The sequence below is a fragment of the Callorhinus ursinus genome, unplaced genomic scaffold, assembly GCF_003265705.2.
Source record: "Callorhinus ursinus isolate GAN/ISIS: 27379988/994484 unplaced genomic scaffold, GSC_fseal_2.0 scaffold4, whole genome shotgun sequence".
NCBI classification, from domain to species: domain Eukaryota; kingdom Metazoa; phylum Chordata; class Mammalia; order Carnivora; family Otariidae; genus Callorhinus; species Callorhinus ursinus.
Window position 1 is genome coordinate 39,155,553 of NW_027397066.1, and position 27,232 is coordinate 39,182,784.

The 27,232-nt window shown below is 39.4% G+C and overlaps 1 protein-coding gene across 5 annotated transcripts in view; it reads left to right on the forward strand.

The window, feature by feature from the left end:
- Positions 1–276: 276 nt before the first annotated feature.
- The window catches only part of ATP10D (ATPase phospholipid transporting 10D (putative)), a 101,577-nt gene continuing 74,621 nt past the window's right edge, over positions 277–27,232 (forward strand). For all 5 annotated transcript variants that reach the window (XM_025887109.2, XM_025887111.2, XM_073891616.1 and 2 more), the window contains exon 1: positions 277–521. The gene's annotated coding sequence lies outside the window, so the exon portion shown is untranslated. The remainder of the gene's footprint in view (positions 522–27,232) is intronic.

The following is a 27,232-nucleotide window of genomic DNA, read 5'->3' on the forward strand; positions in this document are numbered from 1 at the left end:
TTCCCAGTATAAAACGATGACATTAAATGTTTAGATTTGATCCCTTCACCCTCCAAAATATAACTGCCAAGCCTTTCAAGGCTAAGTAAATGGCTGGGGTGGGACTATAAAGGCCCCGGACCACCCGGGGATCTCCACCAGACAGACAGGGAGCTGTGTGTCCCAGCGGCCGCTGGGAAGCCAGCCTCCTCCAGGCCCCGCCCCCTACGTCACGGGAGGCGGGGCGGCGGCCGATTGGCTGTTCTCGGAGGCACCGCGGCTCCGGAGCCTGGCCGGGAGGGGAGGAGGAGGAGGTCGTGGTTTGGCTCCGGCTCCGGCTTCTGCTCTGGCTCCGGCAGCGGGGATTGGGGGCTGTCTTCTGAGAATTGATTCCCACCCCCCCCCCCCCCCCGTCTCCGCAAAAGCAAATGGCTGGCGTAGAAGCGTAACCCGCCTCCACTCGTCGGATTTGTGCTTGGTATTCCTCTTGCACCTTGAGAGTGGCGATCGTCATGCTGTGATGTGTGCCGAGGGAGGAATTGGTAAGGGTGAACGTGCGAACCCCTTGGACTGTCTTCTGTTTCACTTCTCACCCTTCTCCTCCCTCCCTTCCCCTCTTCCTCTCCCGCTTCCCCAGTAACTGCTTTCAGGTTTGATGAAGTGCCTCAAAAGTAGATTTTAGGGCTGTTGTTGAATTTTGGGGGGGGGGAGGAGAAACACCATTTTCAGTCACTTGATTTTGATTTCAAGCGAGGAATTATTTTATCTGTTCTTAAAGCTGGGATTTGTGAAAAGATAAGTTATGCGCACACACACTTGTCACCTCATTGTGAAATGGAACAGTTTAAGGCAATTTTGGCTTTGTCTCAAAGGTAACGAAGTAGTTGGGGGTTGAAGTTTTAGCCCAGTAAATAAACCGGGTTTGTTCCTTAGGGAGGAAAAGGTGCTTGTGTTGGAGTTTGCTCAGAAATAGTTTTTAAAGGAGTGGGGCAGAAAAGCCCGCCTTCTTCCCCGCACACACTAACTTTGCAGAACTTAATAGTTGGGAGCATCCTTCCTCGTATAAAACATAGTCATACTTTACCATGTACAGCAGAGAGACATCAGATTGGTTAGTGAAACCCTCCAGTTTGGAGGGTCGAGCCTCTGTGACTTTAACAAGGATATTATTTAAACTACCCTTAATTATAAGGGCATGCGAACTCAGCTGTTTGAATGTTACCTCAGTAAGACCAAAAAGTTTCTTCCTGCTTCTTTTCCTGCTAGTTCTTTACAGGGAGAAAACAGTTCTATAGTCTGAGAGCAAGCCTTTGACTCTAATCAGCCTTGAAAGATTGATCCACAAGAATAGGGGCGCCTTATTCACCAACTGATTGCTGTATCCGAAAGCTCCAGAGGAGATAGTAATTTTTATACTGGGCTAGGTCAAATTTCTGTGAAGAGTACCATCATAAAAAAAAAAGTCTTTGGCTTGTTAAGAGCAGACACGTGACACTGATCCCTGTAACACCTTAAACTCATTCAGTGCCCCAGTGTGAGCCTGCAGTCCAAGCTACCCCAGGAGGTAATGTCGGCTTCTAGACTCTTTTCTAGTCTCATTACAAATACATATTACATACCTACATTGAGATAGTTTGTTTTTATCAAAATGAGATCATACTGCATATACTGAAAAACAACTTGGCAACATTCAACAAGTTTTAGGGAGTTTAAAAAATGACACTGCTAATTTAATGCCTGCTAAATTGTATTAAAAAATGGAGAACCTAAGCAGTCTAAAACAGGATTTCAGAGGCGCCTGGATGGCTCAGTTGGTTAAGCGTCTGCCTTTGGCTGAGGTCATGATCCCCGGGGTCCTGGGGTCCAGCCCCATGTCAGGCTCCTTGCTCAACTTGGAATCTGCTTCTTCCTTTCCCTTTGCCCCTCCCCCTGCTCTCTCTCTCTCTCTCTAATGAAATCTTTAAAAAAAAAACCCCAGGATTTCAGGAAGCTTGACTTTTGCATGGCAAGAACCAAATACTTTTTCAGTACAATTACTTAGTGAACCTAAATAGAAATAGAGTAGGATATTTTTTATTTTGATGTCAGTAAAATGAAGGAAATGACTCATTGGTTAGACAAACTTCTTAGAATCAGTTTTTAAAATAAGAGGTAAAAAATGTTCACATATTGAAGGCTACAGTACATGATTTAGTTATTGTCTGATCAGAAGTAGTCTTTTTAATAAAGGAAAACCAAAGAAAATGCTACAAGCAAGATCACTTGAGGATTCCCCAAATCCAACACATTGGTAAACATAAATTTAATCTCTTGTCAGTGCTTGAAAAAAAAGGAGAATCTGTTGATCAACCCTTGGAGCAATATTGTGCATGCTGGATGCAATCACCATTCTTGGACCATAGTTAGAGCAGCTGAGCAGCTTTCCTTATTTCAGAGGAGGTTTGAAGTGAGTGTATTTGCTTAAAGGCATTATTCCCTTCCTATTATCTAAGATGGACTTACTTCATTTCAGAAATCATCTTAGCCATAGAAACAACACTTTTTTTTTTTTTTTAAAGATTTTATTTATTTATTTATTTGACAGAGAGAGACACAGCGAGAGAGGGACCACAAGCAGGGGGAGTGGGAGAGGGAGAGAAGCCGACTTCCTGCTGAGCAGGGAGCCCGATGCGGGGCTTGATCCCAGGACCTTGGGACCATGACCTGAGCTGAAGGCAGACGCTTAACGACTGAGCCACCCAGGCGCCCCGAAACAAAACTTTTCATGGAACTAGTAGCACTATTAGAGTAAGAAGTAATAGTGGTACTAGTTCCGTAGAAGAGTTGTGGCCTTCGTGAAATCTTTATGCTTCTAAATGAGGGTATATTCATATAACGATTTGAGATAATTATATGGGAAAATGTATTAAAACCTGTACATCTTTGCAGGCTTTGACTGGGTCTAGAAATATATACCAAGGAAATCATCTGAATTTTATAGGAAGATTTATAAATATGTTTATTACAGTGTTGTCTGTAATATGAAAAAAAAACAATAAAGCCCCCAGTAGCAAAATACTTAAATTAATGTACTATATATCTATATTGATAAAATTCAGTTGTGAAAATAGTTTTGAAAAAATTTCATGATTTAATGGGGCGCCTGGGTGGCTCAGTTGGTTAAGCGACTGCCTTCGGCTCAGGTCATGATCCTGGAGTCCCAGGATCGAGTCCCGCATCGGGCTCCCTGCTCAGCAGGGAGTCTGCTTCTCCCTCCGACCCTCTTCCCTCTTGTGCTTTCTATCTCTCATTCTCTCTCTCTCTCAAATAAATAAATAAAATCTTTAAAAAAAAAAAAGAAAAAATTTCATGATTTAAAAAATCCTTGCAATGTTTTGAGTGAAAAAGCAAAATTTAACACTAAATTATCTTGAATGTGTAAAATATAATTTTGAAATATAAAATACCACTTTTTCAAATATTAAGCCCTTAGTACATGTCAGGCATTTTTCTAAATTAACAAACCTTGAACAACATTGAACAAGACTGTTGTACTTACTGTTTGCCTACAAGTTCCTGTTTGTATCAATGGATATATTCGCTGACATATATGAAAAAGAAATTGGATTTCTAGGTGGTAGAGTTACAGCTTTTTAAAAATATTTTTCCACATATTCTACAACAACTATTATTTTTATAATCATAAAAATACTGTTTTGAAAAATATTGCCAAGAAATGCCAAAACTGAACTTAAAACTCTAAGGTCTACATTTTATATACTGGTAAGCCCTTTCAAAAGATATGGTAAAACACAGTGAGACATACATAGACACCCACATGAAAAATTATGCCCAATGAAAAATAGGCATAAATGGGCAATCACAAAAGAGAAAAATGGGCTTTTTTAAGGTTGGGATGTTTATTTCCCTGTATTGGGGGAATACTCAGCGTAGCAATAAGTTACCACATTTTTACACATCACATTAACTAACGTGGAAAGGCAATCAAAATGTGAGAAGTTATTGGGAAGGAAGACTTTTTCATGATAGGGAAAAATGTGATAGGAATGAAAAGTTACAAATCTAAAAAGTTATAAATCTTACTTTTGAAAAAAATGTCCAATCTATGCACAGAAACTACTTTATTGGTGGAGAATAAACCAAATGTTAATGTTACTTATGTGTGGGTGATGGGGTTCTGGGTGATTTCTGGTTTTTCTCATGGTATTAATCTGTGGTTTCTAAAATTTCGACAGTAAATATATTTTAGTTATCAGAAAAAACAAGTCACTATCCTAATAAAGCAATTTGTCCTAGAACGAAGAGCACATAGATGATATTCCCTTTCCCTTCTTGCATAAAGCCTCTGTAGTCTCTGTGTGGGTAATCCCCTGTCAGATGTCATCATTGTTTCTGGATTATATTTGCTGGTGAGAACATTTGGATTATAAGGGAATCCCAAGATAAAACTTATTCTAGTCACATTCACTCTTCTGCCCCCAGCTCTTTTCTGAAATAATAAGCAGTGTTGGACTGATTAAAGCTTTATTCCTTTTCATTTCCTGTTGATCACATCTGCTTGGGGCCCAAGCCACTAGGCTTTAATTACACACTCCCTAATTTCTTTTTCTAAAATCTACTTACTCCATTCAAGGCCTTTCTGAATGAGGAAGAGGAAGGAGTATGACTGTATTTAGGTTAGCAAAACAAATTTATAAAATTTCAACTCTTTATATAGGAAAGGTAATAAAAAGATCAGAGTAGCTTCTGAGAAAGAAGGTGAAAATCAGTTTTAAATTATCCAAAAATTTGGGGTGCCTGGGTGGCTCAGTCAGTTAAGTGCCTGCCTTTGGCTCAGGTGGTGATCCCAGAGTCCCAGGATGGAGCCCCATGTCTGTCTGGCTCCCTGCTCCAGCAGGGAGTCTGCTGCTCCTTCTGCCCCTCATCCCGCTTGTGCTTGTGCGTGCGCTCACATGCGCTCTCTCTCAGATAGATTTTTAAAAATTATCCAAAAATGTTGTGACCTCTTTTTCTTCAGGTTATTGTTCTCATAATTAGCACTATTTAAAAACATTCTCATTTCCCTTATAGACTGTAACAATACACTGAAGGTTATAGTTAAAAAATCTTAATTTATAAATCCCTTCTTCACTGAAGTCTTTCCTAAAGAGGTATTCTCATATTTTTATCACGAAGATTCTCTCTACTTACCTGTGATGTCCCTCAGCTAACAAATCAACATTTCTGCCTTGCCAGGTTAGAAAAATGCCTGCTTTTGAACTATTACCATACTTTTAAGGTTCCTAAACCAAGGACTGAGAGAAAAGTGAAATGTTTTCAATAGGGCAATGGAATTTTATTTGTTTGTTTGTTTGTTTGTTTATTTTAGAGAGTGAGTGAGCACGGGGATGGGTGGGGGAGGGGGTTTGGGGGTCGGCAGAGGGAGAGGGAGAATCTCCAGCAGCCTCCTGCTGAGTGTGGAGTCAGAAGTGGGCGGGGGGGGGGGGGGCTCGATTTCAGAACCCTGAGATCATGACCTGAGCCCAAACCAAGAGTCTGACGCTTAACCTACAAAGCCACCCAGGCACCCCAGGAAAATGGAATTTTAATAATTCTTACTCAGAATCCCATATTGTCTTCCCTGTCTCTCAAATTATAACATTTCATTTAAGCTATGCTAATGCAAAAGAGGGGGTATTGTGGTCCCCGGTGCCCAATTTGTCACACTTTTGCCTGCTTGATTTGCGTCATGGTGCAGATGGACGAGGTGGTGGTGGGAATGTGTGGATAGAGTATATGGTGTTAAGGATGTAGTGTTGGTACCGGGCAGAGGACGGGAGGAATAGCGGGAAATCGGAGAGTCGTCCCTGCCAGGTTGTTCCCGTGTTGCCCTTGCCAGCCACTGGTGCTGCTCTTGTCACAGGGGTGCACTCAGGTACCTTTGGAAATCTCCAATGATACCACTCCTTGTTCGGTTACTGGTCAACCGTGTTCTGAAGCACATTGCTCCCTTTTTCCAGTCTAGTGTCCCTACCTTTTCTCCCCCATTCTGACGTGTCTTTCAACTTCTTGCAAAGAAATCCTTTCAATGTCCATATCACACCCTCTCACATGTCTCCAGTGATTTCCCATTTCCTTCAAAGTAAGTAAGTTCTTCATCTTAATAAGAACTTACATGGTCCTAACATAGATTTCCATCTTAATTTCCCCTCACTCCTTATTTTGTACTTGAAGCTCCAGACATATTGAAGTACTCAGCGGTACTTAAACGAACACGGGGCTTTTCGGCCACCCAGACTTCGTTCATAATATTTCCTTTTGTAAAATCTACAAATCTCTCCTCTCAGATTGTAGACATTTCCCAAAGCTCATTTAACATGCTCTCTCTCCCCAGAAGCCTCCCCTCCACTCCCTTTCTGTCTTCCAGCCTCAGGTCATGTCTTCTCATAGGACTTTCTGCTTTCTAAATTTTTATACTGTATGATTATACCAGTGTTATCTTTTTTTGTTAAATTGAGTATGTTGACCTGTTCTGGGCACTTTTATTCTTTTCCAACATACCCAGCACGGTGCCTAAAAGAAGGTAAAATAAATGAACACTAGAAGGTAAGCTCCTAGGAGGCAGAGATTTTTGTCTGTTTTATTCCCTGATTTATTTTTGTTATCTGTAACATTGCCTGGCATATAGTAGAAGCTCAACAAACAGTAGTTGAAAGATGAAGTTATTCAGCATGTTAGGCACAGTGCCTTATTTAATAAACCTCCTTAGAAAACTTTGTGAGGTGGATGATGTTATTTCCATTTTACAGATGTGGAAACTGAGGCTCAGAGGGGCTAAGATCTTGTGGTATGTGGCAGACTGTCAATCTGACCACTGATATAAAAGTTATGTCTACGTTATTCTGTCGTCTAGTAAGTGTGCAATAGCATTATGCCTAAAACACAATGTAAATACCTTAACCAAAACAATGTACATACATTAATGCCTATCTGTCTTAATTTAACAATGCTCTATGGCTAAAAAATGCTAATTATTATCTGAGTTTTCAGCGAGTTTTAATCGTTTTGCTGGTGGAGGGTCTTGCCTCAGTGCTGATGGCTGCATCACTTGAACTTTTATCAGTATCAGTATCACTTGAGCTTTTAGAGCTTGTATTTTTTCTACTAGCTGCAGATGTATTTGTTGCTTTTTTGAAAACAGTTAATTACATCATCACTTCTTATTTGAGATAAATGTGTTTTAAAGGGTGGGTAGCACTGTGTTGATTATTGGAATTGGCCATTTATTACGAATCCATTTTATAATTCCAGTGAGCACCATTAACTTCTTAATACCATTTACAGTTTTCATTTGTCCCTTACTGGTGTTTATATCCTATCCCGTGTAAGACCTACAGGCCTCAGGAACAGTTTAAATATATATATGTTGAGACAATTTGAATTCGGTCATACCTCATTTTATTGTACTTCAACTTATTGCACTTTGCAGGTAATTGAATTTTTTAAAGTTTTTTATTATGTTAATCACCATATATTACATCATTAGTTTTTGATGTGTTCCATGATTCATTGTTTGTGCATAACACCCAGTGCTCCATGCAGAATGTGCCCTCCCCAATACCCGTCACCAGGCTAACCCATCCTCCCACCGCCCACCCCTCTAGAATCCTCTGTTTTTCAGAGTCCATCGTCTCTCAGGGTTTGTCTCCACCTCCGATTTCCCCCTCTTCATTCTTCCCCCTCCTGCTATTTTCTTTTTTTTTTTTTCTTACCATATATTGCATTATTTGTTTCAGAGGTACAGATCTGTGATTCACCAGTCTTGCATAATTCACAGCGCTCACCATAGCACATACCCTCCCCAGTGTCTATCACCCAGCCACCCCATCCTTCCCACCCCCCACCACTCCAGCAACCCTCAGTTTGTTTCCTGAGATTAAGAATTCCTCATATCAGTGAGGTCATATGATACATGTCTTTCTCTGATTGACTTATTTCGCTCAGCATACCATCCTCCGGTTCCATCCACATCGTTGCAAATGGCAAGATCTCATTCCTTTTGATGGCTGTATAATATTCCATTGTATATATATATACCACATCTTCTTTATCCATTCATCTGTCGATGGACATCTTGGCCCTTTCCCTAATTTGGCTGTTGTGGACATTGCTGCTATAATCATCGGGGTGCATGTACCCCTTCGGATCCCTACATTTGTATCTTTGGGGTAAATACCCAGTAGTGCAATTGCTGGATCATATGGCAGCTCTATTTCCAACTTTTTGAGGAACCTCCATACCGTTTTCCAGAGTGGTTGCACCAGCTTGCATTCCCACCAGCAGTGTAGGAGGGTTCCCCTTTTTCCACATCCCTGCCAATATCTGTCATTTCCTGACTTGTTAATTTTAGCCATTCTGACTGGTGTGAGGTGGTATCTCATTGAGGTTTTGATTTGGATTTCCCTGATGCCAAGCGATGTTGAGCACTTTTTCATGTGTCTGTTGGCCATTTGGATGTCTTCTTTGGAAAAATGTCTGTTCCTGTCTTCTGCCCGTTTCTTGATTGGATTATTCTTTGGGTTTTGAGTTTGTAAGTTCTTCATAGATTTTGGATACTAGTCCTTTATCTGATATGTCATTTGCAAATATCTTCTCCCATTCTGTCGGTTGTCTTTTGGTTTTGTGGACTGTTTCTTTTGCTGTGCAAAAGCTTTTTATCTGGATGAAGTCCCAATAGTTCATTTTTGCCCTTGCTTCCCTTGCCTTTGGCGATGTTTCTAGGAAGAAGTTGCTGCGGCTGAGGTCGAAGAGGTGGCTGCCTGTGTTCTCCTTTAGGATTTTGATGGACTCCTGTCTCACATTTAGGTCTTTCAACCATTTTGAGTCTATTTTTGGGTGTGGTGTAAGGAAATGGTCCAGTTTCATTCTTCTGCATGTGGCTGTCCAATTTTCCCAACACCATTTATTGAAGAGACTATCCAGTGATGCCATATACATTTAAAGGAAAATATGACTTAAAGTTTTACTCTGATGTGTTTATTTGATTCATATTTAGAGCTCAGGTTAATAATCTGCAAAAAACCTTTGGAAAATATTTTATGTAGTCTACTGATTTAACCCCTAGTATTACAAGTATATGCCATCTTTCAGCAGTTACATTCTTTCCATTTTAGCTACAAATAACTCCATTTTTTCCCTCTAATCCCTCATTCTTTTAATCATGTTATTTTCTTTTGGATCTCAAGAAAATTTCTGTGGTTACACATCCAGAAAATATCCTATTTCTTGTGTATGAAAGAGTAGTTTCACTAATGATTTGAGGAATAGTAATATATACACTATTGGGATAGAAGTGATTAGTTGCATGAAAATATTTAATGACAATGAATACATGGAGAAAGTATATTTAGAAATTAAAAATAAGTTTTTCCAGAGCAGATTTGAGTTGCCTGCGTCAGTGGTTTTCAAAGTCTGGTACCCATCAGCCTCAGTTGAACTTGTTAGAAATATAAATTCTCAGGCCTCACTGCAGATCTATTGAATTTGAAACTGGTGTATATTTGTCTGTGTGTGTGTGTGTGTGTGTGAATTTGAAACGTGTGTGTGTGTGTGTGTGTGTGTGTGTGTGTGTGTGTGTGTGTGTTTAGGGCACAGAGGCTGTTTTCACAAACTACAGGTGATTCCGATCTGTGATAGTTTGAGAACATAAGCTTATGGTAAGATCCTTGATGAGCAGGTCATATTCACTGGGTTTTGGTGGGCGGGTGCCTGGTCTAGTTGAAAAGGCCTCTAGGGAAGACAGTTCCATTGACTCCTGTATGCCATTTCAAATACCTGTGTTATTACTGAGCTGGCTTCAAAAGACATAATTAAACTAAACATTTTTGTGTTTTGTAAGGGAAAAAGGAGGACTTTTTTTTTCATCCTCAATAGGGATTTTGTGCCTGGGGAATCAAGTTTTCTTACCAGAGGTCCTTGAGTGCCTTTGTGGAGGTGGGGACTGATATAGATTCCTACTCTGATCATTCAAGTTGTAATTGATTAATTCCATATAAAGTTAGAGTCCCAGCATAAAAGTATTTTCATAGTGCATCTGTATATAACACAGGCTGTGTTCTTTCAGTATGCTTGGGATTTAATCAAGTCAGCTTAAGTCTCATTTATTGCTGAAATGTTTTGTCAGTTCTCTTTATACTGTTAGGTCCAAATGGTGCTGAACATGTTCATTTCAGAATATTGCAGATAGGTCATGTTATGAAGATACTGGAAATCAGCAGAAAGATCCTTGAAATAGGTCCTTTAGTAAGAATTGAAAACCTGACCTTCCAGTGTTTTTTCCCCACACTGACTTTAATTTTCTAATATATAGAGCAATGAAAGTAATATTTGAAAAGTATAATGACTTGTTTTTAAGATTGAGATTCCTTTTATATCTAGAAATGTATATGCCCTACATAAGTATAATGTGTTTTACTGCAACATTATCTAAACTTTTTGCAGAAAATTTTTATTTTTTTTTACATAATCTCTACACCCAACATGGGGCTTGAACTCATAACCCTGAGATCAAGAGTCAATCAAGAGTCACATGCTCTACCAACTGAGCCAGCCAGGTGCCACCACCCCCCCAAATTATCTTTTTGCAGAAAATTATTTAAATTCTATTTCACAGCTAATTTTCGTAAAGAAGACAGTCTCCCGTAGCTCCCTGGGCATTTAAGTAAGCTATCTTAAAATTTAACCACCTACATCTATGAGATTTTTAGTAATAATCTTTTGTCCAATGGAGACCTGAATGCTTGAGGTGGCTTTGCAACATTTTTAATTACATTCAAGCTTTCTTGGCAGGGACATACATATTTGCCTTTATGATGAAGCTTATATATATATATATATATACTAACTCATGTTTCTGTTTTCTCTGACATGATATCAAGTATTACTAGTATGATACACATGCTGCTTGTGGACTTGGATGTGAATATCTTTTTCAGCATTGAGACAGCATGCTTGTCTTACATTTTATAAGGTTATTCTTAAAACAAAAACTTAAAGGATTGCATCTTTTCCCTGAATCTTAAATGTAGAAGCAATGCACTAACTTCCATGTATGCTTTTCTCTACCATAAGCATTTGGCTTTGTGATTAAACTTAGACATGTTTGGTGGGATTGGTTTTAGAATAGTTTTTCACAGAAATGAAGATCTGTTTTCTAATGATAAAGTACATATGTATTTTCATAGTAAAAAAATATGAGCAGGTACAAAAGATATTTAAAAGTTATCTATTAATTACTACCGCAAAATAACCAGTGTTAATGGTTTAAAACTGTTTTATTCCAGATTTATATATATAAATAGTTTATATATTCCATTTGAGTTCATACTGGTATACAGATCTAGATCATGGATTAAAACCTTGTGAACCCCATTTTTTAAAAAGATTTTATTTATTTGAGAGGGAGAGTGAGTGAGAGTGCACGAGTGGGGGATTGGGGCAGAGGGAGAGGGAGAAGCAGACTCCCCTGCTGAGCAGGGAGCCCGACACAGGACTCCATCCCAGGACCCTGGGATTGTGACCTGAGCCGAAGGCAGACGCTTAACCCACTGAGCCACGCAGGTGCCCCCAAACATTTTTTTTAATAAAAGTTCATTCGAATATTTTTTTAAACAGCTATATTATATTTCCATTTAGCTATACCATAATTTAACAATTTCTCTTTTTCTGGACACATGGATTAGTGCCGTTTCCAGTGCTGAATTGATTATCTTTCTACTCAGTGCCAAGGCGGATGAACATTTTAAGGCATATTACCTTTTGGCTCCAGAGAAGTGAAGAAGCAGGCTAGATTACGCCAGCACTGTATGAAAGCTTGCTTTCATTGAGCATTATGAATAAAGAAACTCTTTGCTATATTTAGTACAAAAAATATTAAAAAATAGTAATTTAATTGCTTTTTTTAGGTTACTGGTGAAGTTGGAAATGTTCTTTCACATGGATTTGTAGTTTGTCAGTGTCCATGTGTTTGTTCATGCTCTTCTTCCAGCTATGTTCTTCTTGTAAATATTTAAACCAGAAATGAATAGTTTCTAATACTGCTTTTATAAGATATCAATGTAAAAAGTAGGCCATTGTGAGTGATAGTAGGACTTGTTAGGATGAAAATGACACAGTAGGGTAGTTCCTCTAAATTATCTGTGAAAATTTTAAGGTAGATACAAATGTGAATAAATCTTAGTGATTTTAAATACAGTTTAAGCACGCCATCATACAAAATTTTAGTGAGCATATTCAAATGTCAAAATGAATTTATGACGCAATTATAGATAATGTGCAGTTTAGGAATTAATAAAAGCCTGCCTATATATGAATGAGTAATAAAATGGAGTGGAGAGAACAGGTGGGTTATTTTATGTGACTGCCACTAACTTGATGTATAATAATTGGTGAGTCAATGTCTCTGAATCTCAGTTTTCTTGTGTATAAAGTATAGTTGGATATTTAAGATTTTTTTCCAGCTTTAAAATGATGAATTTTCTCTTTAAGTTTCTAAGCCTTATCCTCTTGAAATATTTTTCCTTTACTTTAAATAGTTTTCAGAAAACTTCCTCCTTAAGAGTGTTATAACCATGAAATTCAAATACCTCAGCTATTTTTAAAAATAGGGTCTGTTTTATTTCCCTTTTTTAAATGTTCACTTTTTTTTTAAGATTTTTATTTATTTATTTATTTGAGAGAGAAAGAGAATGCAGTGGGGAGGGGAGGGGCAGAGGGAGAAAGAATCCCAAGTGGACCACGCTGAGCGCGGAGCCGAACGTGGGACTTTGATCCCACCACTCTGAGATTGTGACCTGAGTTGAAATCAAGAGTCAGACACTTAACCGACTGCGCCACCCAGGCACCCCTTTATTTCCCTTTTTATGTCTTCTTGTTGCATCATCTTGTTAGTGGCCATTTTAGGGTTCCATGGTATAAATCTTTTTTTTTTTTTTTTAAGAGAGAGTGCGTGCAAGCAGGGGGGAGGGACAGAGGGAGAGGGAGAGAGAATCTTAAGCAGGCTCCATGCTCAGCACAGAACCCAATGCAGGGCTGTCTCCCAACTGTGAGATCATGACCTGAGCTGAAATCGAGAGTTGGACCCTTAACCAACTGAGCCACCCAGGTGCCCCTACATGGTATATATCTTAATATGAAACTCTAATAACTTTAGCATGTACAATAAAAGATATAGTGAGATCATGAAATAACTAAGCTTTTACAATTCGTGGAGCTGGTGTATACAAGATTGTTACAGGTATCCTGTTTTTTTTGCTGCGTATCAGAGAGGTGTTACTTCATTTATACGTTCATTCCACAAATACTATTGAAAGTCTACTCTGTGCTTGATAACTTTTGAGGCCTAGGTTGTATCAGTGAACAAAAAAGGTAGAAAGTCCTCCTCTAATGAAGAGGAGAGACAACAAGGGCTAAAATACAAAAATAATTTTATGATGTTAGAAAGTGAGCAAAAGTTCTTGGGTAAATAAAACTGGGAAGGAGAGCAGGGATTGCTGGGGGAGGTTGGGGGGGGAGTAGTAGACTGGGTAGTAGAGACTGAAGGAGGGGAGGAGTAGTAGATCGGAGAGGACTTTGGGAGGCAGACACAGGTGACACTGACAGCTGTTTTCATAATTAAGATGAGAACCTCTAGAGAGTTTTAAATTGTGAAAAATTCAGGATGTAACTTGGGTTTTAACTGGACTAGGTGGTAGTGGTAGAGGTGATGCCAAGTGGTGAGATTCTGGATATATTTTAAAGGAAGAGCCAAGAGAATTTGCTGACTGACTATATGTGGGGTTTTGTTTGTTTGTTTTGAGGGAGAGAACAAGCATGAACGGGGGGGTGGGGGGCAGAGGGAGAGGGAAAGAACCCTAAGCAGACTCCAAGCTGAGCACAGAGCTTGACTCGGGGCTCGATCTCATGACCCGAGATCATGACTTGAGCCGAAATCAAGAGTCAGATGCTTGACTGGCTGAACCACCCAGGCACCCATATATGGGTTTTGAGGAAAGGACAGGACCCGGGATGAATCAGAGGCTTTGTGACTGAGGATCTGGAAGGGTAGAACGGCCATCACCTGATAGGGCTGATCTGTGGAGGAAGCAGGTTTTGGGGGAGGAGCACAGTTCTGTCCATGTTACCATCTAGAGGTGGGCTGCCTCCTTGCCAGTCAGATACCTGAGTCTGGAGTTTTGGGAGGAGGTCTGAGCTGGAGGACAGTTACATAGGGGAACCTGTGGAAGGTCTGCTTTGATGGCTTTGGTTTTCTCAGTACAGTAGAAACAAGGTCATCAGCAGGAAGAAAGTCAGGAGGGAGATAGGGCAAATGAGAGGAGAGGGTGTGAAATACTTGCTGTGAAAGTGGAAAGGTGAGAGTGGAAATGCTGTTTGCAGCCAGCATGTGTGGCCAGTTCCTGATTCATGCTTAGTGATTGAAAGTGACATTGATCAGGGGCATTATGTTTCTCCCCAGGTACTTTCCACTTGTAGGTACTACAACAGAGTATAATGCGGGTTTAGATATAACTGATTTGAATACAACTAGGATAAGAGTTTTGTCAAGAAAGGAGAGCAGAGCTAAGGGGTAGAGAGAATATATACAGAAGTGATAAGAGGGTTGACCATAAAACTGAAACTGAATAAAGGGAACTAAGGCCATGCATGAAGGGGGGCAGTGAAGGATCGTGGTTTAGTTGTTTACAGGTCCCTGTGGGGTCAGATGGTACTGAAGTCAGGTTCAAAATGAATCATTTAAAAGCAACCTTTATTTGTACTGAACCATGTGTCAAATACATGTAAAGAGCTTTCTATTGAATGCATCAAATGAGTTTTTTTTAATTAAATACAAATATTTGATTTAACTTTTTTTTCCTGAAAGATTTTATTTATTTATTTGAGAGAGTGAGAGCACTAGAAAGAGCAAGCACTAGCGTGGGGCAGAGGGAGAAGGAGAAGCAGAGCCCCCACTGAGCAGGGAGCCTGATGTGGGGCTCGATCCCAGGAGCCTGGGACCCTGACCTGAGCCGAAGGCAGACGCCCAACCGACTGAGCCACCCAGGCGCCCCTGATTTGTTAACTTTAGTTCTTCAAATGAAGTATGTCTTTAGTTCTTTTTGCCTTAAGTAACATAATTTCACATTTTTTATACTAGTCCTCTTTCTTGCAATCCTTGTGTTCTTTGGTAGGCTGCCAGAGGCTTCTGCAAGCTTACTACTCAAGTGTTTGTGTCCTTTGTCAGAGCTCTAATAGCCACAGGGACTCTCATTCCATCGGAGATATTTGGATTAGGCTGGGGTAAGCAGCCACTCACCAAGCTGTGTCCCTTGCGTGAGTTTCTCAATCACTCTGAGCCTCAGTGTTTTCAACCCTAAATGGGGATAATAATATATACTTTGTTGTAAAGATTAAAGTTTTCACTTATTTATCCCCAACACAGAACTCGGCTTGTCTTTATAAATGGTAGATACTGTTACGATCTTAGGTTTATTGGTTGAATATTTCATTAGTGTTGAATAATCAAATCTCAAAAACATGCTATTCTGTCACTTCAGTGACATATATTTTAGGAGTACTATTAGAATCACCAATATCAAAACACAGTATTAAAGATTGTTATCAGGGCGCCTGGGTGGCTCAGTTGGTTGAGCGACTGCCTTCGGCTCAGGTCGTGATCCTGGAGTCCCGGGATCGAGTCCCGCATCGGGCTCCCTGCTCGGCGGGGAGTCTGCTTCTCCCTCTGACCCTCTTCCCTCTCATGCTCTCTATCTCTCATTCTCTCTCAAATACATAAATAAAATCTTTAAAAAAAAAAAAGATTGTTATCATTAACAGTTTCATATGTGTGTGGTTTTTCAGCTTTAAAAATAGACAGAGACATACTGGGACTCACCATGAGTTATGGGTGAGCTGTTTTTAGTACTCAGTAACAGAGAAATATGCATACAACTACAGGCACCATTTTCCCTGCCTTTTTGCTAGCTTAAACCAGTTGGAAGCCTAAGCATCAGCAAAAGGTAACTCATTTGGATGTGTGGTCCTTTTCAAGGGAAAGCTGAGATACATTGAAGAAGACAGATGGTAAAGCTTTCAAGTGTCTGAATGTGTGTATATATATGTTTTATTCTCACATGAGAGGATTGAAGATGTCTTTATATTTAATGTGTTTGGAAACATTAAGGATGGATAACTCTTCCCAGTATAAAACCATGCACCTAGGTACCACACTCCTATTTTATACGTCTCTCTTCTTTCAAAATAAGCATGTTGCATTTGAAAATTCAGATTTGGCTCTTTAACCGCGATGATATCAAACACATCACTCGCTGCTGTGGAGGGTTCCTCCCCTCAGTCTTGGTGAGAGGCTGCTTCTGTGATGTAGAACAGTACCTTTTGTTTCTTTCTCCCCAGCATCAGCCACAATGTCTGGTTTTCAGGTCGTGTTGAATGAACTAGGACTGAGTGAACTTGGTTTAAGCAGTCTTTTCTAAAGATGCATAATGGTTATGTGCTTGAGTCGAGTTGACCTTTCCCCATTTAGGGCCCTAAGAATGACAAAACTATCACAACGACTTCTTCGTTAGTGGTAAAAATGAAAGATACTATGAGTTAGTTTTTTATATACCTATATAGGACCTCCTCCCATGATAATGATCGGCAGTTATCAAAAGTAATTCAGTTCAGTGTTTTGGCTTTTGCATACATCTAAAATAAAGACTATGTACTTCTGGGGATTTAGTTCAAGAAGTTCAGTTAATAGGGGCGCCTGGGTGGCTCAGTCGTTAAGCGTCTGCCTTCAGCTCAGGTCATGATCCCAGGGTCCTGGGATCGAGCCCCACATCGGGCTCCCTGCTCGGCGGGAGGCCTGCTTCTTCTCCCACTGCCCCTGCTTGTGTTCCTGCTCTCGCTACCTCTCTCTCTCTGTCAAATAAATAAATAAAATCTTAAAAAAAAAAAGTTCAATTAATAGAAACTATTAAAGAGCACACACAACTCCAAGATGACTTTATTTGGCAAATCCGATTCCTCCCACCCGCTGGAGAGCACTGAGGATTATGAGACTTTGTTATTCAAGATCCAGTTTTCCCACTAAATAAATTGACCCTTGTCATCACCAAACCCTGTTAAATACATCTATAACTGTTCATATTTTTTCCAAAGATTATGTGGGGTGATGAAAAGTCTTTCTCCTTTTAGTTCACAAGAGATTAGTTACTAAAGGAACCATGCCAGTGTGTTCCTTTGGCACCTGATGCAACCAAGAAACCAGCAAAGATATCAAATGGTGCATCATTTTGCCATCGTTATTACCAGTCAGATAAGGAATTGGTCTCCTTGAGGGCAATAAGCCTCTTATAGAGAGTTGGACAAGTAAGTCAGAGATGACCCAGAGTGGAATAAGCCCAGATTTTATCAGGGCGCACTGTTGCCTCAGGGAGAGCTACCTGAGACATCTAGGTCAAGGAGACTTTCTTGTCTTGAGTCTACTGTGAAACAGTGCCTAGCTTATTCTCGGAAACCTGTAGCTATAAAATGACTCTGTATTTTTTTACTGACCCTGCTAGATAACTGTCTTTCTTCCAAGGTCTCGAGCATATAACAACTTTGATATTTTGTTAGGGTTTTCTCATCTTGGTTGAGAAGAAGATTGGAAGTCTGTCAAAGCCAAGACCTATTGTCCTCCCTTGCTGAGCTTTTGGAAATGTTGGCTGAAACTGACCGTCATGGTATTAAATCCGTAGACAAAATCCATCCTGCAGGCCTCGTCCCCAGCCTCTGGGGGATTTTTGTGTAAATTAGACCTTCACAATTTTAGTTAATTCTAGCCTTGGATGAGAGCATCTGCTTGCATGGGCTGTCAAGTCATTGGTACACAGCCTTGGTCTATACACTCGGAGGAGATGGGCTTGCTGGTGATAGGAGGGGTACCTAATAAACTGTTCACTTTTAATTTCAACTGTACATTTTGAAATAAAGTGATTTAGCATAGAGTAGTGGTTCTCAGAGTATGGTTCAGGAACAGCAGCTGCAGCACTACCTGGAACTGTTAGACATGCAAATTCTTTTTTTTTTTTTTTAAGATTTTATTTATTTGAGAGAAAGCAGGCATGAACGGGGGGGAGGGGAGAGGGAGAAGCAGACTCCCTGCTGAGCAGGGAGCCCGACGCGGGGCTTGACCCCAGGATCATGACCTGAGCCGAAGGCAGGCGCCCAACTGACTGAGCCACCCAGGGGCCCCTAGACATGCAAATTCTTGAGCCCCCACCCCAGACCTGCAGAATCAGAAAGTCAGGAGTATGGCTCAGGATACTCTAATGCATGCTGGAGTTTGACAGCTACAAACAGCATCTTGAAGTGACTGTACATAAGAATGTTTTTCTCTTTCAGACAAGTGAGCTCATGTGTATATTTCAAGTTATTTGTTGGTTGGTGATGACCTCAGACATTTTTAAATACTAACTGGGCCCCAGGGAATTCATTACCCCATATTTACCTTTGGTTATCTGCCTTGCTACAAACTTTTCATTAAGGGAAACAGGGTTTTTGAGAACTGTTTGCTTACAAGTACATTTGTGTTCAAGAAGGAACATAGTGTGATGTGTTATTTTAGGCACACTCTGTTATTGAAGGATTTTGATTCTTTATATCTTCTAGAAAGAAAATGTACACTAATTAGAAATAATATAGTTTTAAATGATCTATTTGATTTTAAATTTCCTATAGGAGTAGTATTGTACAGTTACAAAAGCATGACTTTGGAGTAAAACATTGCATGCCTTGAGTTATAAAACCTTTGACCTTTTGTTTCTTACTCTAAAAAACGGAAGTCATAAATGACATGGGGAGCGTATTTCATTAACAGGAATCATTATAGAAGTGTTAGTATTTTATTATTTATTTATTGAGAGCATGCGGGGGTGGGAGGTGGAGCAGAGGGAGAGGAAGAGAGAATATTTAGCAGACTCCATGCCCAGTGCAGAGCCTGATGCAGGGCTCAATCTTAGCACCCTGACATCATGACCTGAGCCCAAATCAAGAGTTGGATGCTTAACCAACTGAGCCACCCAGGCGCCCCAGTACATATTTCATAAGCAGTGCTTTGTTTATATTTATTTCTGGCCTTAATTGATTTTGTGACTCAGATTAATCTCTTGTAGATTTTAGAACTTCATGGGGTTTTTTTTTAGCTTGAATGGAATATTGGATCATGTAGCATCATGCAGACTTAATGCTTAGAGCAACATTAGGCTGTTTTGGAACTATTAATTACAGATTCTTCCTTCAAAAACTTTATTTGAAAATTATCAATATATCTTCATTGTGACAAAGACAAAGAAAGGTTCATTTTTTACTCCCTTTGTATTCTTACCATAACCAATATTCATAGCCTTGTGTGAATTATTGTATACTTTTATCCACGTTCTTGCAAATGGATGTGAACATACATCCAGGCAGTTTGTGTTATTATGTGAAGCAAATCCAGGCCAGGCCGATTGTGGATTCAACAGTGCAGTAAGAAGTAGAGCCTAAGCCTCTGGAGCTGTGGTCCACTAAGGTAGCCCTTGGTTAGTGACCTGTGTGTACCCTTGTGTGCTCATGTGGCCCCTCTTCCAGCCTAAGAATTTGAAAAGGCAGTGGGCTTACGTTCCAGAATATTGTGAACTGGCAGGTTCCACATTCCTCACAGCTGACAACACTACTAACTGGCGCTATCTTCCTGAGGGACTGGGGAGGTGATACACACACACACACCCGCTCATGTGTGTCCTAGATCTTGTGTGTATACCTTTGCATATTTAGGTAGGTAGTTAAAGTGAAACTTCAGCTGTGCCCAAGTTGTCATTCTCACCATTCTTTGAACCCAGATCAGTCATTTTGGTCTGTACTCATTCATTTTTATAAATGTTTGATCATTCATATTTACATTTCTTTGTCATTTCCTTTTTTTTCCCCCTAAATATACATAATAGTCATTGGTCCAGGTCAATGGCTATTCTGTAATGCGGATATGTCACAGTGTAGTCTGCTGGGACTTTCATGGTATTGCCAAGATTGTTACTACAGAAACCAAACCAAAAAAATAAATAAATAAACCCCGAACTACAGTATGCGTTCTTGTACATATACCCATACCTGTAGGTAAAACTCCCCAGAATGGAATTGCTGTGTCCATAGTTATATGTATTTTCAATTTTCATAGATACTGTCAAAATGTTTTTTGGTGGTGGTGGCAGTGGAGGAGATTGGAGCAATTCACTTCCCACTGCCAGAGGGTTGCTTTCCCCCTCTCCTCATTAGCACCGACTATGACAAAACTTGGCTAAGTGAGAGAGAAGTTACAATTTTGCCCAGCTAACAATAATAAATAATATTCTGAATTTTCTTCTAGTAAATTTACTGTAATTTTTCCATTTAAGTTTTCAGTCTACCTGGAGATTTATTTTTTGAATTAAACATTTATTAAAATATTTTCAAATAAAAATCTATTTTTCTTTTCAATGTGGTGTAAAGTAGGAATGTAGCTTTCTGGTTTTCAAGATGGATAACCATTTATTCCAGAGGTGTTAAGTCACCATTTTCCCACTGATTTGAAATTCCACGTTTGCTGATTGTTTCTTTTTATACAGGGATCTACCTTTAGGCCCTCTGCATTAGTTTTCTCTTGCCATTATAGCAGCCACAATTTAGTAGCTTAGAACAACCCCAGGTTAGGAGTATAATTCTGTTGATCAAAAGTCCAGGTACAGTGTGACTTGGTTCTTTGCTCAGGTCCTCAAAGGCTGAAGTGAGGATGTTATCCAAACTGAGTTCTTATCTGAAAACTCTGGTTTTCAACTTCCCACCTTCCTCAGGTTGTTGGCAGAACTCCGTTCCTTGCAGTGGTAGGACCTACATCTCCATTTCCTTGCTGGCTGTTACTAGAAGGCTGCTCTCAACCCCTAGAGACAACCAGCAGCCATTCTTTTGCATTGTTTTTAATTTGGTGGATCTTATGCGTTTTGCCATCAATATTCGTAAGTGCCATGAGTTTATAATTTTTGTGGCAATTATGAAAAATTTTACACATATTTTTAATGCATATAGATATTTATATGTTGGTGAGAAAAGATTATTTGCAATGAAACTTTTTTTTTTTTTTTACTGTATAATTGCCTTGCTGTGAAGGAGTATTGCAAGTTGGGTGTATACAGCATTTGGTTTATGTTAATCTCATACCCAGTCCTTCTCTTCCAGTGTTACCATGTGTTAAGAATCTTGACCTTTAGGCTCTGTGGCCATACTGATTAATTTTTAAAATTCTAGGTAAAATGCTAATGTTAGTTAAAGCCAAGTGTTTTAAAAACCAAGAGTCAGGTGTTTTTTGACACTGCATATCTGGGTAATGTTGGGCTTTAAGTTTCCATGCTCAGCCCAGGAGCATGCAGGCCTTTTCATATAGTTAATCTTTAATGGTATTTTTCCATCACTAACCAGCAGCAAGTTTGTTGTAATCCAGATTTTCACAAGTAGTGGTTTACTCTTAAACTAAAAATGAAGTTAGGAATGGAGACTTTAGTGAAACCTAGGTATAAACTGTAGATTTTTTCCTTTTTTAATGAAATACTAAACCTCCCTACCTTTAAGGACAGTAGCTCATTCAGGAATAAAGTATCTAGATCTGAAAATTCTTTTTGGTTTTAAGTGATGATAATTGAATTCTAAGCATTTGGTTCTTTGTGGGTTTTTTTTTTTTTTTTAATGCTGTTAATTCTGAAGGCAGTGTTCCAATCTGTGGCAGAGTATTAGGTCAAATAAAGTGTGGGACCATTTTGTGTGTTAGCAGAACCCCATGATAAATCAGCTCTTTATGGAGTGGGCTAAATCTTAGAATTGTGAATGATGATCTTGAAAAATCCTAAAATGCTTCATACTAAGTTGTTCATCAGAGTTTTGTCTACTAGGTTGCTCTGTTTACCTGTGGGAACAGTTGACTAGAAGGTATTGCTATCCTCAGGTAGTTGGTTGCCTGGCAAACTCTCCAGTTAAATGGAAAGCAGAGTTGCTAAAGCTGAGTGTGGGTTATATACAGTCTAAGAAATTAAATATAGATAAGTACTTGGATATAGTTGTGAGGGTCAATACTGTGCATACAAATTCTCAATATTTATGAGTAAATACTCTAATTGAGAGAATATTTTCCAGATAATCACCATATTCGTTAACTTTACTTAGCACAGGACTATGGTTCACACACTCTTCTAAGGATTTTACATATATTAAATCGCTTAGTCCTCACAACAACCCTTTGATCAAGGTTAGCTGGCAAATGGAGGTGCCAGGAATTGATGCCGGAGTCAGGCTTCAGAGTCTGTGCTCTTAATCACTACTGTACTGCTTACTGGTCTTATAAATCCAGTAGGAAGGAAAACAGTGGTTTTCTGTAAGAGTCTTTCAGGCTTGGAGAAGCAGATTCCTTCTATTAAGGTGGAAGGAATGTAGTCACAAGCTGACTACTTTTGTTTTCTCAGACTTAGATCTTATTACTCCTGCTTCTAATGGAAGGAAAGCCAGGCTGAATCATGAAAGAGGAAATGGAGTGTTTTGTGTCCTTTTCCCATACTGCCTCTTTTCTATAAAAGTCAGTGATCATTAGTCATTTGTTGACAACCTAACTTTGGCCAAGCATTAGACTCTGGTGTGGAGTTTGGAAAGCAATGAGATGACTTTGAAGTTCCTTGACTTTGAAGAACAAAGCCACCTGCTAAATACTGAAACAAGTGCAGTGACTGAGCCAAGCTCAGGATCATAATGGGAGTGGAGCAGGGAATGCTTTACTGTTATCTCCTGTGTGGATCCTCCTCAGTTCCCCCCCCACCGCATGGCCAAGCTACAGCAGTCCAAAGGATGAATAGGGGCTGGTATGGTGAGTGGGCGATAGGATTGATCAGCCTTCCAGAAAGCAGCATTTGCAGAGATGCAGGGTATAAGCTGTGCTTTGCAACCTTCCTGGTAAGTCATCTGGGTACTAATTAAATTCCACATTCATGGGCCCCATTCTAGATCCTCTGAATCAGGATCTCCAGGGGGAGGTGCCTAGGGGACTGTTATTGAGGGAAGCTTAGGAAAAAAACAGACAAGTGGAATACAGTTTGTTCATGAACATAGTTGGGGTGAATTTCAGAGAGAATGGTTGAGGATGAGGTCAGCTGGTGTGAAGGTCATTTTATGTCCTGTCTGTCTTTTGTGATTGGTCTTCTATTTGTATCCTGCTTAATGCTGATTACTTTCCACGTATCAACAGATATATTCAGCTGCGCATTTACTTAGAGTTGGACAACTTTATTTAATTTGAAAAGCAATATATTGAAAGTTTGGACCTCAGCCCGATTTATAGGGTTACCAACCTTGACTTCTGTATGACCTGAGAAATTGCCAAAGAGGAGAGTGGGGGATAGAATGAACATTGTTTGTCTTCTGTGTGCCCCCTGACTCTTCACGTGTCTCATTTTTTTCATTAGCAAGCTGAGGCGTAGAGGTTAATTACATAGGTCACATACCTAATAAGTGATACAACTGATATTCGAGCCAGAGTCTGTAGAGCAGGAAGAATTTGATTTCTCAAAAAGTGGTGAACAGAGTGCTCATTTACTCAGTTAAAATAGGTGAACTGGAAAATGAAGGGTTAGGTCAGGGGCTATAGTAAAAAGGCTTCTCACATTTGTTACCATGTGAAAATAAATGCCCAATATTCTGTGATGGTTTTGTTTTTTTTTCTTTTTAAGAGAAACTGAATATCAAAATTTTCTGTGAATTCATCTCTATTTTAAAATATCAGTCCTATATTCAAAGAAAAATTACTACAATGTGTTTGCCAACATCATGATACAAGATACATCATTGAGTAGAATTTTGCTTGAGGGCAACTGGCTTGTGACCTCTAGGTTAAGTACTGTCTAAAGTCTGAGCTTTAAAATATGCTTCATGCTGATACTCAATGAGGTATGACTCTGATCTGCTTTCCTTTCATATCTTAAATTTTGCTGTTTATGTGAGCATTATTAATACCAGAGCCTTCTCTACATATTAATACATTTTTAGCTTTGCTGGGAGTAGATGGAGAAAGATTAAAAGGCTCCTTGCTCCTGGTGGGAAAAATGTTGCCCTCCCTGAACATTCTAGTCCAGCTGCTGTTTCCCCCGGCCTTTCTACCAGAACAGGAGCTAAAAGTGGATCTGTTCATTTCCTTGTAGGCTTTCAGTGCATGTGCAACCACACGCAGTGTCTTTCCAAAGTGTGTTTAGCAACATATTAGTAGACCTTGAAACCAATTCGGTGCATTCAGACACATTTTGAAAATGCTTGAACTAGAATGACTAGTAGATCCTTGGTCATTCCTGCTCAGTATAAAATGGTTTAAATTCTAACCTGGAAATTTGAAAGGATTTTTGCCAATTACCTCCACATTTGGTCTTTTTTCTTCAATCCCGTGAAAATGCTAACAACGTCTCTGTCTTGTGTATATCAGTCCTTCGGTCTAGTAATCACTTTTCAGGAGAGAATGGCAGTGCTGAGGGGAAGGCATTGGAAGATCATGAGCTGCCTGGCCTTGGAGAGAAGGATAGAGAGTCAGCTGAAGAGGGCAATAAGCCAGCCCCAATTCTATCCTCACTAAAATTCCTTGGGAATGAGAAAGTGGGGGAGGAGGGAAGACAATATGTGAGTAAATAGAGCACCTAACAGAAGTTTCAGGACATTGAAGAGGCACAGAGGATGGTGGATGTGGGGATACTTTGGCAAATGAAATGTTCTCCAGTCATAGATTTGTCTCTTTGGAACTGAGTGAGTGGGGAGAGAGAAGGTTCTGGAATAGACCCTTGGAATGAAAAGCTGTTTGTTTTTGTGAACCACCACTAGGGTAGGGTTATTTGTTAGATACACCATAAATTACCAAAAGTTAATGCCTCCCACATGTCGTATTTGTTTAATTATTTCTGTTTGCATTCTCAAGAAATTATACTTTGAAATTTAAAAATTTAAGGAGAATCTATATTATTGTTGAGATTGTGGACACCAGAGGGATACACACTCCTATGTTTTACTAAGAATTTAATTACGAATGAAAACTTAAAGTTTCTAGAAATACTATAAAATTTCAACCCTCTGAAGAACATGAGGTTTGTCATAAGTCCCCTGATGTGCATGGGGTGAAATGCATGAAAAGCACTTAGTTCTTATGTTCAGTATTTTTACATTATCTACTGATTCAGTTATAAAGCACTTTCTTACATCCTTATTCTGGGGGAGATTTCTGGATATGTTATGAACTACTTTAATAACTCAAACTGTCATTACTAGTTATAGGTTAAGAAGCTATTTTTATACACTGAAGTGAAAACTAGACTTTTCATTTTCATTTGTGGGCTTTTAAAAAATTATGTTGAAAAGATAGAATTATTTTGGCCAGTGTTTACTGATTTAGCCCTTTATGAACACATATTTTAGAGTGCAAACTCCAAAGGACAGAGACCTGATAAGGATAGAAGTTTGTTTTTTTTTTCTCATTTCCATTATTAGTGTAAAACTGATAAGACTGGGTCACCTGGGTGGCTCAGATGGTTAAGCATCTGCCTTTGGTTCAGGTCAAGATCTCCTGGCATCGAGCCCCACGGCGGGCTCCTTGCTCAGTGGGGAGTCTGCTTCTCCCTCTCCCTCTGCCTCTCCCCACCGCTCATGCTCTCGCTCTCTCTCTCTCTCTGTCAAATGAATAAATAAAATCTTTAAAAAAAACTGATAAGACTGACTTTATGATCTCTCAATGGTAATAGAGGTTATATGTTGTGGGTTCAATATCCAGGCACAGATACACATACTTGGAGGCTATTGTAGTCTTCCCATTAAAAGAACTTTCTGCTCTTACTTGTTTTTATTATTTTGCTTTAGATCATATACTTTTTAAAGATATGATGGATTTGTAGATTATTACTTGTAATTCAACTTATTTTCTAAAATACAGTGATAAAGTGATGCTGCATAACTGTAATCAGTTGGATTGCTTAAGGACCAATGTATAGTAAATAAGTGTGCTAGCAAGAATGGATTATTAAAAATATTGACCCACTAGAATTACTAGAGTGTAATTGGACCAGATCTTCAGGTAGGTAATGATCTATGATTTCAGATCCATGAAAGCTGGATACAATTTTAATGTTCTTAGGGGAAAACGATTAATTTCTGATTAATATAACATTTTAGAGAAAATAATCAGTAGACATGTTGTAAACTTTGAATGAACTTTAGGAAGGAAGCCAGCTTAAATAATTTGCCCAAACTACGTCAGTGTCTCAAACAGTGTTTTTTGTTTTTTTAAAGATTTTATTTATTTGTCAGAGAAAGAGAGCACAAGCAGAGGGAGCTGCAGACAGAGGGAGAAGCAAGCCCCCTGCTGAGCAAGGAGCCCAATGCGGGACTCCATCCCAGGACCCTGGAATCATGACCTGAGCCAAAGGCAGACGCTTAACCGACTGAGCCATCCAGATGTCCCCTCAAACAACGTTTTATCCCTGGGATTGCATTTATGTATTTACATGGCTGTCACCCCACCTAGACCCTGAGTGCTTGGAGAAAGGGGATCTAGGTCTTAGATCATCTCAGTATTCCTAGCCTACTCTAGGTTCTAGCACATAACCTCATTTTTCTCCAGATGAAGTCTGCGGAGTTTTGTTAACAGTTCAGATTATCAGGACATACTCACTGATTTACTAAATAAGAATCTCCAGAGGTGAATTCCCATAGAAGTGGATAAATAAATGCAGTGGCACTGATAAAGCAAGGATAGAAACCAAGGCTTCCAGACCTTGTCCTCTACACACTTGGTGACATGCTTGTTACCAAGCTTGGACTTTTATTGAGCATCTACTAAGCACCAGCTACTCTGGATTACAAAGATCAGTGAAGTGCATTAACAGTTAAAGCAGAAATTGTTGTTAGAACAAGTTAGTCTGAATCAGCTTTACCTCCTTACTAACCATATAAGTTTTAGCAAGTTACTTTATTCTCTAAGCCTGTTTCCTCTTTTGTAAAATAGAAATAATACCTGTATCATAAAATTGATGTAAATATTAAATAAGATAATGCATGTAAACTGCTTTGCAAAATGCTTGGAATATGCTTTTAGCTTTTGTTTTCTTTTAAATTCATGAGCTCACATTCTAGGCAGGGCCAGATTTCTTGGAAAATAAGGAAAACTTGGAAATAAGGA